Here is a 14296-nt window from a genome sequence, read left to right as displayed (position 1 = left end):
CGTGAGTATTTCATTTTAACACAGCGCCAGTGCTCACCTCTAGTGCGAGGAATTACTGCTTCGGTCCAAGTCCATCTGATATTGTGGAGAAGGCCAGTTTCTTATTCTATCAATTACTTTATAACCAGTAACATCCATTAATCACCCATGTCCTTTACCCTAAAGAGCATAGAGTGATTGGGGGGGGGGGGAAGTGACCATAGGTGTGAAGTGAATAGAGTTAAGGTTAATGATATGTGGCAACAAAGCATGATCGGCCCTGACCTTGCAAAGCCCCTGTATGTACAGTATTGAGTCTGAAGCTACGAAGAAGGTAGTATACAGGGGAGAGAAGCGAACTATTGAATGCAGCGAGCACGCAGAGCAAGGTAGGTGAGTAGATTAAGATGGAACAGTAAGAAACTAGACCAATTCTATACTGAAGTAATCGTGTTGTACCCAATATTTCCACAGCAGCCATAAGGCGATTATTAGGTACAAGTGTATATGGATGTACCTCAATTTATTGCGAACATAAAGATACAAAGCATGTTTTAAAAAAGATGACGAGATGGAGTGAAGTGACTAACATATTTTGGGGTGATGTGAATAGTCCTCTTAATCATTCCATGTATACAATATGAACTAAAGAACATATTTACATCTAACTATTTATTGTCTGTTCTCCAAACCACAGCCTCATATAGGAGAAACCTGGGTTTAAGTCCTACTGGGAACTCAAATATTGTGTCGTGACGGGGACATATAGCCTCGTTGCTGACGTCCCCATTAACCCCCATCCATTCATTCATTCATTCAAATATTGTGCTCTTCTTTGTATGGTCAAACAACTCAATGCTCCCGAGACGGTACTTTGGGCACGATCTCGGACTGGTAAGTCTAATTGCTTCTTAAGCATTTCTACAACAATAACTCATGTACCTTTACATCATGTAGGTGTTTCTCGTTAGCGGTATACTCATTATTTAGCAGTTTATATCATGCTATATACATTATGTCAAGGACACTTCTTCTCACCACTTCACCCCATATCTCTATTCACTTCAGCCGCGCGTGTGAGGTGAAGTGAATAATCTACCTTGTACGATTCATTTCTTTCTATACACGTTACTTGATACACGGTATGAACCATACTTGTATTTTCAGAATGCAGAAGGTCTGTCCTATTCATATATAGTTATCAGTTAGCCGTGCTACCATTTCTGTGTAAGACTTTATCACTTTCATGCTTACTATGTTCATTCTAATTTAGTCGTTATTTAAAGATTTTCTGTCATTGCCGTATCCAAAAGCTTTCTTCCTGCTGCTTCTGCACGTCATGTTGCTACCTTGAAAGTTAGCAAATTCGCACCTGAATAATAATAATAATAATAATAATAATAATAATAATAATAATAATAATAATAATAATAATAATAATAATAATAATAATAATGTAATTCTAATACCAGGCTTCATTTAATCATGAATTACTCGTTTTAGTTTGTATGAATTAAAACAAAGCCACTAACAAGGACGTATTTCTGCTAAATGACCAAGCAACTGTATTATTTTGCTTTATATTTTTATTATTCATATTTCTTCCTAATCAGAAGCAGTACTACAATAGCGTTTGTTCTGAAATATTGTGCTTTCTTCAGCTGAGTGTAAATTTTTCAGTGGCATTGTTTTTCATTTTAGTAGAATACAACGTTCCCGATGCAAATGAAGACTTTTGTACTCAGAGTTCCTGACCCGTATATTTCACTATAATAAACACATTTTTCCATTGTTTCTTTGTTATGGCCGACAATGTGATGATATGTTTCAGTTCTATGTAATTGTTTATTTCATATAGCCCCAATACCACGCAGGTAAGCTTTCCAAAGTGAGGAGTAAATAATGAATTGTGGTGGGTGATGTATCTCAAACAATTGTTTAAAGCCGATATAATAGTTTTATGCTGACAATAAGAGAGACCGCAACTGATACAGATAAGTAATGCAGTAATGAATTAACTGACGCAAATAAATCCGAGCTCTGGAAGGGGAGTTTACTAGAAATAAAAGTAATTACTACGATATTTGAAATCAGTATTATCATTTGAACCTTCAGACTGGGGCAAAAATGATCCGCAGTTGACTGCACTAAGAATATTTGAACCAATGACGTCATTTAAGAGTCTGCTTAGGGGTGGGAACAAAGTTCTCTCTTGACATTTTACCTTCATTTTTTCTAGTACACTAATATACAATTGATTAAATTGTTTGTATTCCTCAAGCTTAGGGGAGCAATTGTCCCTTTGGCTTCCCAAAATGATGCTACTGTTGGAAATTCAAGCCGCAATTCAGAAATATTTAAATGACAATTGCAACACACAACAAAATTATTGTTACCTTTGCCTAAAATATCCACCATTAGCTATACACATCTTCTGTTATGTACTGGCTAAGTTTATGGACGGCGCGGCGAGACGTTAAGTCCATATTGAAATGGTAGATATTGAAATGGATCACATACTAGACGTTTCAATTTCGTCCGGAAGATGTCAACTCGTGAAGGATGTTTACCGTCATCTAACAGCGAGATCTGTAACTTCTAATACCTCTGTTTCTGTAGTGGAAAACGGAATATGAATAGCTAACGTTAAAGAAGTCACTGTTAATGGATTAACAACATTAACAAAATTAGCTGAGATGATGATTCTATTCGTGTATATTGAGAAGTTTTAAATGATTATTTCTGGTGAAGAAAAGACAATGGTGACATTTACGCAGGCCGGTAGCCTGCCCTAAAATGTAGAGGGGACCCGATCCATCCATATTATAGTTCATCACCATATTATAGTTCATTTTCAAGTCTATCGAGAAAATTTGTAGGAGGACAAGTAAAAATTTAGGGGACCTGGCCGCCTTTGAGCCCCCGTGGATATGTGCAAGCATCTACGTAGGATTGATACTTGTTAAATAAAGAATATCACACAAATTTATATAAATCTCCATGTCACATGAAAATGGAAGCTTTAATACTAATACAAAATAGTGGTTTCCAAGTGAAAATATAGCATGTGAATGCAATTTTATTCACAAACGTATTGTACGTGAAGCTGAGCCTCATAGTTTCAGTTAATAAGTCGATTATGCTATAAGCCTGTACATCTTTTGCATCATCCTGTACACTGAAAATATTTTTCTCACGACGGTTAATGAAAGTAGAGTTCATCCCACATTTAAATACATTCCTCAATTTATATATATATATATATATATATATATATATATATATATATATATATATATATATATATATATATATATATATATATATATATATATATATGTATATATATATATATATATAACTTACTCACTGATCAAGCAACACCTTCAGTGAGAGATAATGTATGTAGTTTGGATTCTGTTTATATTTAGTTTCATTAGTAAGTATCAAGGGCGTATGCAGGGGATGGTCCCTGGAGGTCCAGAGCATCCTCGAAATCTCATCTTTTCTGTAAATTTAGTCTAATTTTAGGAGATGTTTATAAATTTTAATATATTTATCCTCAAATTGAATTTTTAACTTCTCAGGAAGCACTGCACTCCTGAAAATAAATTACTGTGTACGTTTCTGGTGATTATTATTACCTTCCCCTCCAAATCCAGTTTTATATTATCTTCTAATATTCTCCTTTGTTCCTCATAAGAATTATATAATTCCAGAATGAGTGACATTTTGCATTCAGAATAGAAGTACAGATCTAGGTTTCATTTCTTTGATATTCCCTAATAGATATGAGTTGCATCTAACGTATATTCAATTTCTTGTTTCAAACGTTGGAGTAATTTAGCCGATGTAAATAGAGTTTGCTGTCATTTGACGATAACAATATGCTCTTTTAAGTAACATACACTCAAATATTTGTCTTCAGTTTGAATTTATTGGCGGAAAGGGATCACATAGCCGAGCATTTACTTTTGCAGTTGTATCTAATGGTCATGTTGAAGAAAGCTGATCATGCATCCTATTTTGAAAAGCAATGTATTTTCACTCAGAAACAGATTTGTGCGAAACAAAATGGTAAGCCTCCTTATAACAAAATATTGTGAGTAGGAAACCTTTCAAATAAATGTGTGATCATTGTTTCAACTTACTTTTTAAAAAAATCCACAACGTGAGAATTATTAAAAAAACTAAAAAAAAAACCTCTTATACTGCATATGAGATTTGAAAGTCACTATCCACCATCAATACACAATATCTCTTCCACACTTTACTTTAAATGAATAATCAAACCTCGAGCTTCTAACTAAACAAATTCGTAAACATGAGATTACCTCCATGAACCATAGTTCTGCACATACAGTGAGGAACCTCGCGACCATGCTGAGCGGAGAACATTAGGAATTAAATAGTGAATACAAATCATCAACCACATTGGTTGTTAATACAAAACTGTTTTAACATTTTGACTGCCATTGGTCATTTTTGAGGATTAACCATGGCGCCAACGTCTGTTTACCTTATGGTCACCACCAGGCCACGAAACGTACCCAGAGACCTCAATATTGAATATTCCAGTTTTTTTTTTTTAACCAGATCTGGCTCCTGGCGGGAATAAAAAGCGTAAGACACATGTAGTTCACCGGGCCTCAGAAGAACTTGCATTTCTTTTTGCAATTTTAATGGTATGCAACAATGTATTATTAATAATAAAAAGTGTCAATTTCCTTGTTTTTCATGTGAGCCACACGTGTCATTTGAGTTGAGTCATTTGAGCATGACATTTGAGTCTCTTAATGGTTAGAGCGGTGGTCAACTACGATGTCTGATTGAAAATCATAATGCTTTCAAATTTGTAACACGGATTCTCATGTGCATCACTGAATGCATCGTTCACCTAAGTTCAATCTTCGACAGACTTAGCCTCTTCTTCAACATCAGATACATCGGAATATTTAGTGCTACTACATTCACTCTCCTCTTCCTGCGGAACATAATCTGACGAACAACCCTCCATATTCTACTGCTTTTATAATACAAAATACACAAAAAAAAAACACGTTTCATAAATAGCAGGTGTTCGTACTCTCACCAACAGATGGCATAATTATCGTTTTTTATTTATTGCTTACAAAGGCCACGTGCTCTAATGATGTTTCAGCTACATGTAGACGTCGGTCGTTCCCGACCAGAATCAATCGTACATTTTCGTAGCCATTACCATACAAGAATATTTCCTCTTCAACTGTTGGAAAGACCTACTTACGTTCCGTACACAGTGGTAGGGAATAATACAGGCTCGACCACATACCGGCTGTACATAGTAGTAGTCAAGCGGTTAAACTCACATGAATTACGGAACTCTACTAACCCAAAGTCTCATCTCAATTCAGAGGTTTAAAGAAAATTTCGTTGTATAGATATTCTTGCATTTCTTCACCCTTTTAGTGTCGACTTACTTAATACCTTGTAACGGAACGACTATACATTTTTAGAGTAGGTCACCACTTCTTCACCCTCATCGCCAATATCGAAGACATTTTAAAACAAAAATAGTGAAGGTAGTAAAATATCTATTATCTGATTATGAAAATACTCTATTACTTTCCTCCTTGACGTTACATACAGGGACTCAAAAATAAATCACGTAGACTTAATATTTCCTAAACCACTTGGGCAAAAGTCTTTAAGTATGTGCAAATAAACCAAATATTTCTCGCCTCTAAATCAAACATACTCTTCTTATAGCATCGCGTCTTAAACATTGCGATCTCGAGGATCCCTTAGATATAAATGTGCATTTTGCCAGACCGCTAACAATTTCTTTAAACAATGAAACAAAATATGATTATGTGTATGTTCTATTTATTTTTCTCTTTACAAATTGTTTCTGACTTACTGTGCTTTCAAATCAGATTGCCAAAATCAGCTTTATTAATGATATAAAATGTCATGATTATATTACACAGCGTCATTATTAGACTCATATTTTTCATAATGAAGTACTAGTTTGTCATGAGGGGCCACGACTATCAGGGTTCGTGGGCCAAAGTTTAGGGAGACTGTCTTATATAATATAAATTGGCATCAAAAAGTAAGGTGAATTTTAGATTTACTGAAAAATGTGCTGAGATAAATATCTGAAGCTGTATAATGTTTGACACATGGTATCACACTAACATTGTACAGAGGAACCATTGCTGTCCAAACATGCATTCCAACGTGACATCAAATCGTCCATGCCCTTTGCAAAAGAAATCACTCCAGGTTCATTAACCTTCGTACTTTTTGCCAAACATTACACATGAATAACACCCTGACGGTCCAAAAATGCAGTAGCCATTGCTTTTGGCAATTGTTGTGGTCTTAAATTTTTTGGCCGGCTGTGACTACGGGTGTTTTCATCCCATACTTTGGCGTTTCAGGTGTTCATAGGAGCATTGGGGTTTGATCGCCCGTTATGATGCGATGAAGGATTGAATTTCCGTTGTGGTCATATCGTATGAGGTGGGCGGTAAAATGCCCATTCGAAGGTGTTTTTGGTCCTCATTCAAATGTTTTGCGTACAGCACACACACACACACACACACACCTAACGCCAAGTTAGCCTTGGACAATAATCGTCACTGAACTGTATCAGATTTGTAATTGCATCTGCAATGTCATATAACCTCACTCTTCTACTTTTACGATTGATCGCATCGACTTCACACATATTCTTGTCGATGATGACCTTGCTCGTTTAGCATTTCAGTCATCATCTGTCACAGTCCTCCTATTCTTACAAATGCGATAAAACACAACACAGAAGTTTCTGCAACATAGCTCTCTCTCCACAGACCTTCACCAATTCTTGATGAATGTGAGATGATTTCTGTTACTTAGTTCATTAAAAAAAATAAAAATAAAAAATAACAACCCACACCTCCTCATTATAGCAATGTTCAAGTTGATATGTTATATTTAAATGTTTCTAGGTACCGGACTAATTGAGTTAGAATGTTGTAATTGCCGTCAGACTTCTCTTTTCTTGGTATCTGCAACAAACAAAATAATTACCTTCATAAAACATAATTAGCTAAGGTGAGTTTTAGAGACAAATTCACCTCATTATTTAATGCACCTTGTATACAGTATTGCTCCCTAATCTTCAATGATTCAAAATAATAAAAAAGAAACTTTCACTTACGTCTTCCATATTGAGTTTGTTTCTCATCACACCCAATGTTAGATTCCAATGTTTCAGAAAATTAGTGAGGCACACATATTTATACAGGAGGCATGCATGCATCAAAGTTTAGATATGATATTCTTATGCGGAATAAAAATAAAATAATAGATAGCTTTCAGTTGCTCTATTCCCTGTAGATTAATATTTCCTATTTTTGTTGCCAGTGAATATACTATTTATATTCTACTGGTATGTATATAGAAAAAAATTAACTTTATATCCTTGTTCATATGTTCTGCTTAAAAGCACTTGCTGTTGTATCTAACACATAATAAATGCCCTTTATAAAAAGTGATGTGGTGTAATATACAGAGTAGTTTGGAGAGAAAACTAATTGCGGTGTTACAAGCGGTCTGAAAGGTAATTTAAGTTTCTTTTATTTTAAAATTAAAAGCTATCACTAGGAAACTTTTATTAGGTTATATACTCAGTTTACTTTTGTTTTTAAACGAATGAATATGATTTAATGGAGTTTCAGGCGCCAAACTATTTGTTCCCGTCACGGTAAGAGTAATGGCCAAACACACAAGCTGCACATTAAAAGTTCATTTTTTTAAAGTGTAGTTCAAGTACTGCAAAATAAAATATTAGAACCAAAAATTATAAACATTATAACAGATGTCGTGAAAGGAATATAAAACAGAATAACAGAATTATATATATATATAAGAAGAAAATAGTTGAAACAACAACACCATTAACACCACATAATAAGAGAAAACCCGTTAAGAAACCTCACAACACGAAGGCTATCCCCTATTTCAAGAACAAATTGAAAATGCACTCATTAAAGACCAAATTATCTTCCAGAACCTGACTAAGATTTTGAGGCATTTCTAACCGTTTTCTGAGATCAAGGCATTCTGGCATTCTACATGCATGTGCCGAATACTCAATGGGACGATACAGTCTTTGCAATACAGTTAGTGCCGCGCACTAAATAGGAAGCGTGCGATGTTAATCTCCGATACAAAAGTATGCCAGCATCACTTCATCTTGACGACTGGAACGTGACAGTGTCTGTACCGCGCACAATTACCCAAGAGAGATTTAACCGAATGTAGCTTATTTTCGTTGCCCTAATTTCACTCTGCTTGCAAGTGAGAGCACATTGTTTGTAGGAAATAGCTTCTAAGATCATATCACTGAATATATTGCTCCAGTGCAACATATAGTAATGTGGCATTCTTGGCTTCTGTGTCAGAATATTCGTTCCTCGCCAGCATGTTCTAATACCCAGCAGATAACTGACAGAGTTATTTTGATGAAGTTGATAGTATCTCACAAAAATACCTTAAACTATTTAATGTTTATTAAAGACATTACGTACAGTATGACAGTATGTTTAGTAAAGACAGCTTATACTAACGCTTTGTAAGTCGGCGTAGACAAGGATACGGCGCACAGTGGAGAATTTGACAATAAAACCGTGACAAAAGTCGAAAAAATAAAATTCGAAAAATGTATGAAATAAAGTTTATTTCTTGTTCTTCGATAACTGGCGGATCTTGTAAGCATAAATTCCATTATTTAAATATGAAATGAATGTAAATAATAATTGATGAAGTCATTTAATTTTTCTGGCCATGCGAATTTAAATTAGTGTGGCCGCGCGTACAGTTTTTGAGGTATTAATTTTCGTAATTGTATTAAGGTTATTATCAACAAAAGGTGTATTGTTTTAAAAGGCATTGATAGAAGTTTTAATTTTATATGTTAACATTTTAGCTCTAAGTCTTGGGGGTTATATATGTAATGAAATGTCAAGAACTTTTTGCAGTAAAAATATATATTTTGTCCGAAATTGTCCCATTAAGATAAAAATATATTTTATAAATTATATCTAATTTGGTTTTTACGTGACTTCAGAAGGCCTTACAGCAGTTTCCTGACATAAAACTATGATTTCAATCTTTAATTGATTGAGTTTATACAAAAAAGTAGAATTAATATATTCAAGTACCGTTTCATGCAATTAATTCTATAATGAATGACATTTACTGAAACTTTTAAGTTCATAAACTGCACCATGAATTATGACGCATGGAATTTGTTGTCTGTCCTTTTTTAGATTGTCTGTCCTTCATACAAGAATCAAATTTTTCGAATCAATATTACACTTAGCCTACAAAATCCCTATTAAACGATGGCAAAGGAAATCAGAAGAAGAGAAAACCACAGTTAAAGAGACGAAGAAAAGAAATTCAAACCAGTTTCAGAGAAGAGGTGGGTTTGTTAGTGGACATCCTTAAGCAAGGCTATGGCAATACGAACGATGAGAACACTTCAAGGTTTTTTGTTGATCATGAAATTGCTACCCGAATAACTGGTGTGAATTTAAACTTGATAATAAATTTCAAGATTGTTCTGTAGGCAATTTCTAGTGGCCATGAAATAGATGTGGAGAAATTTTAGAACTTCGCTACTGCCACTACAGAACTTTCTGTGAAACTATATGATTAATACCCAATGACTCTAGCCCTGTATAAGTTTTAATTCATGGCCCAGCAATTATAAAACACGCTATTTTGCCTATTGAGCGACTCTGAGAAGAGACAGCTCAGGCTAGAAACAAACATTTTCGACTTAGAAGACGCAGTTCAGTAATATTTATAATAGTAGCCGTCTTCAATGAACGACATCCTAATCGCGTTCTCCAACCAAAAGAATAATTTCGATTCTTTTCTCTCGAGTTAACATCCCATCCTACCTACAAGAAAAAAAAATGGACACAGTCAGTTTCCGTCCATACAATGCTCACACATAACAAAATTTAAATTTGAAAAATAACATAACCTATCCTAAATTCATTTACACCTTCATAGAAAAATAACTTTACTGTTAGATTTATCTTTGAACGGGGACGTTGTTTAATATGTCACATGACCATATTGTCATTTAAAATAAATAAGTTGATTCCAATATGGCGGCCGCCAAGATGGCGGACGACAACCTTAATCACGTCATAATGTTTCTAGATACCACCAACATTGATCCCAATTGACTTTGGATTGACTACATTTACAGTTTCTTAAATATTTAGCCCGGTCCAGACTTTTCGCCACACCCTGTACAGTATATCTAAAAACAAAGTGTATTGCTGTTTCTATTTTGTTTGTGTTACTTTTTTATTCATTATTTGATGTAGCAAATGTTAATTAATAGCAAAACTAAGAATTTTATGTTAAAATGTTTCAAAGAAGTATTTACCACAGACTGTTTAAAGCAATAAAAAATAATTAATACACAAGATAACATACTGTATTTTTTCTGATTTTCCTGACTGTTCAAAACTGCAGGACCAAGTTTTGGCTATAATGTATCTTTAAAACTGTAGGTAAACACAAATCAATTTAATTTAATCGATTATTTTATGATACTAAATGGTGAATATTTTTGTCTGGGCTTCAAGACTAAATACTCCACTGTGCGGCGTAGCGAAAGCTGAAGAACATGACCAAGGGTAAGCCTAACTCTTGTTTCTTTAGCAATAAATACTGAACACAGGCGATGCAGAGCTGACCTAGTCCCTGACGTAGGTGCAACCAACAGAATTATTACTTTTCGAATCGTCCATATAAAACACATAAAAGCCAGGTTACTGTTTTATTTGTCTGTGAAATTGTGTGTTCTGTAATGTGTGAAGACAATCGAAGGTCAAACCTTGGTAGGATGAACTCCTATGATGGGATAGCACAAACACGTAGCAAACAAGATACAAGGCCACTCAAATTTGTAAGTAATGAGAGTGTTGTAATCTCGAACGTACTATTAGCGAGTAGCTCAAGGATATATTGAATACCGATCGAAATCTGGCCATCACGCAACGGAAAAATGCACCGGAAAACACCAGTTGCTTGCCGACTTCCTAGGTGTTGAACGGTGTCAAATTACTTCAGCAGAGGTAAGCGAACATATGAATGAGCAATACAACGGTAGTCTAATTTGGACCGAAATATAGTACGGCATAATTGCAATAAAACAATTCGATCAGCACTCCAGGTGCAATGGGAAAACATTCGATGCAAGAACATAGCTCAGAAATAAGAGTACTTAAGATTTCAGGGAACCTATGAACAATGGAAAACGGGCAGTGGTGTGTTGATGCTCAAGGGTCATATTTCGAAGACTTTCAGTTTGCTATCCAAAAATGTGTAATACATTTGTTATTCTAAGACCAGTCTTCAAACTTTGAACTTTGTGAACGCACCCTGTATACAATATTTAATTTATGTTTCTCCATGTTATTCCAGATTATATTCCTACATAGACGTTTTTTATTTCCTCTCTTGTATATTATGTTATTTTATTTTATTTTTTTGTTTTGAAGTATTTAACTGTTTTTTAATTATGTAGCATGTTCTTTTTTGGTTGATATACTTTTAATTTGCAATTCTTAATATTTTCTATGTATTTGTGATTTTTCAAAACAATACAATATATGCACCTGGAGTACTCGGAGAAGGCTACAGAGCCTTAACTTCCCCACGTGCAAGAAGTCATAAATAAATGAATATAAATAAATTTCATCAAATAATTACAAGTCATTTAGAATGTGTACGCTGGTGTATAGTTTTGGCAAAAACTGAAGGTGGTTTGTACCTCTGATGTACGATCAAAAATATTCTTTGATTGAAATGCGTAGCACTAACTATTTCAGCATATTCTCCAGAAGCCATATCCAAGCTATTGTATAGTATACTACTTTTAAAGAATCAACACAATGTATCAATTATACATTGTTTATATAGATATTTCTTGCTTGAATACAGTTGCAAGACCTTCTGTAGGTTCAGTTAGTTTTTTAGAGAGTTTTAAGCGAAATTGAAATAACTAAAAGTTTGAAATACCAAACAAAATATTGTTTTTCAGACATGACGTTAGACAGTCCTCGATATACAAATTTCTCTATGTCGTATATATTCAATCAGATTTTTCAAACAGTTTTACTTTTTTGTATTGATAAGTTCTCAATTCAAAGATATAAAGATTTCATAGCTATTCTTTTTAAATGTACAGGAGTACATTACAAAGACATAAAAAAAAAAATTATTTTTCGTATTGGAATTCTTCTGGAGAATACATTCAACTTCTTCTTTTTGACTCCTCTGAAGCTGAAATATTTAAAGAGCATACTTTTTGATCTTTCACTAAAAGTCATAAATCATATGTTGAAGAATTGGTAGAGTCAAACACACACATTCATACATATAATGTCTGATGCTTAATGGAAAGCTGTCATGTGCGATAGATATCTCTTTCAGGTATCAAATTGTCAATAATGAAAACTGTGCGGGAAGGGAGATTTTTACATAAATAAAACAAGATTATTTTTGCTTGTCAACAGAGAGATTATGGTTTGATTAATCTTTTCATACATTGATGTTCGATCATTACTAGAGTTACATTTCCAGCTTCGTTCGGGAAACTGGGTACTCAATTATACTGCCAACAAATAGACACTCTATTTTGTTTTTGTTAATATTTTGTACCTTACAGTCATTTTCCATTTTAATTCTAACAGATCAGATGAATAGACAATACTTTTTACACACATTTTACTTTCTATCTCGTTGGCTAGCTTGAACTTATGAACTTTCCGTATTAAAGTGATCCGATTTGGTTTCTGCATTAGTCTAACGAAGCCACGTCGCTTTCTTGTAACCCTCCGTGCTGGTCTGGCTAGCACGCACCTTTGAACCATGTGGTTCCTGGTTTGATTCTCGCTGATAAATAATTGAAATTTGAAGCATTTTGGTGGCTCGCACTGTACCTTAAGTAGTATGTCCACCTTTCATATAAATTCAGTGCTAAAAATAGATGTTTAGGTTCAATAAAACAAGCATTCTTGCGTCGTTAATGTATGACATTTCAGTTTGAGATACTGGTAATCTCCCAATAGTCTAAGTGCGAATCAAACAACCTCGTGGTTGTATAGCGAGAACATTATCACAAGCCTACAATACTTCTAGAAACATAAATAAAGTTACAGATTAAACTTAATCAGCCTTCTCTTGTAGTTAGCTAGATTCGATACACATACCCAAACAGTTTCATATATTAAGCTTAGATGTTATCTCTTCATAACTTCTTACTTGCTTTGAAAGAAACTAAAGGGGATTTATCTTGTAGTAAGGTGCATTTCGTCAGCCCCCCCCCCACCTTGGAGTTTCGAAAAAAAGCCTATGCCAATCGTTTGTGCTACGTTTGTACCGGAATGTACCGCAAAAATTTTCGTTTGTACCACTTCCGGTACGAAGTTATAATAGTTTTAAAGTGGGGGGCTGGGGAAACGGCAGCCCCCCCACCTTGGAATTTCGAAACGAAACCTATGGCAATCGTTTGTGCTACGTTTGTGCCGGAATGTACCGCAAAAATTTTCGTTTGTACCACTTCCGGTACGAAGTTATAAGGGTTTTAAAGTGGGGGGGCTGGGGAAACAGCAGCCCCCCACCTAGGAATTTCAAAACAAAACCTATGCCAATCGTTTGTGCTACGTTTGTGCCGGAATGTACCGCAAAAATTTTCGTTTGTACCACTTCCGGTACGAAGTTATAAGGGTTTTAAAGTGGGGGGGCTGGAGAAACGGCAGCCTCCAAACTTGGAATTTCGAAACAAAACCTATGCCAATCGTTTGTGCTACGTTTGTGCCGGAATGTACCGCAAAAATTTTCGTTTGTACCACTTCCGGTACGAAGTTATAAGGGTTTTAAAGTGGGGAGGGGGCTGGAGAAACGGAAGCCTCCAACCTTGGAATTTCGAAACAAAAGGTATGCCAATCGTTTGTGCTACGTTTGTGCCGGAATGTACCACAAAAATTTTCGTTTGTACCACTTCCGGTACGAAGTTAAAAGGGTTTTAAAGTGGGGGGCTGGAGAAACGGCAGCCCCCCACCTAGGAATTTCAAAACAAAACCTATGCCAATCGTTTGTGCTACGTTTGTGCCGGAATGTACCGCAAAAATTTTCGTTTGTACCACTTCCGGTATGAAGTTATAAGGTTTTAAAATGGGGGGGCTGGAGAAACGGCAGCCTCCAAACTTGGAATTTCGAAACAAAAACTATGCCAATCGTTTGTGCTACGTTT

At 35.0% G+C, this 14296-nt stretch overlaps 1 protein-coding gene across 1 annotated transcript in view; it reads left to right on the top strand.

Moving 5' to 3' along the window:
• LOC145679209 (adipokinetic hormone/corazonin-related peptide receptor variant I-like) overlaps positions 1-14296 on the top strand; it is a 426835-nt gene that overhangs the window by 11832 nt on the left and 400707 nt on the right. The gene's annotated exons all lie outside the window — the stretch shown is intronic.

This window comes from Thermobia domestica, chromosome 2 (genome assembly GCF_964235325.1).
Source record: "Thermobia domestica chromosome 2, izTheDome1.hap1.1, whole genome shotgun sequence".
Taxonomy (NCBI): domain Eukaryota; kingdom Metazoa; phylum Arthropoda; class Insecta; order Zygentoma; family Lepismatidae; genus Thermobia; species Thermobia domestica.
Note: the sequence above shows the minus strand (reverse complement) of the source record. Positions and strands in the feature narration are given on the sequence as shown.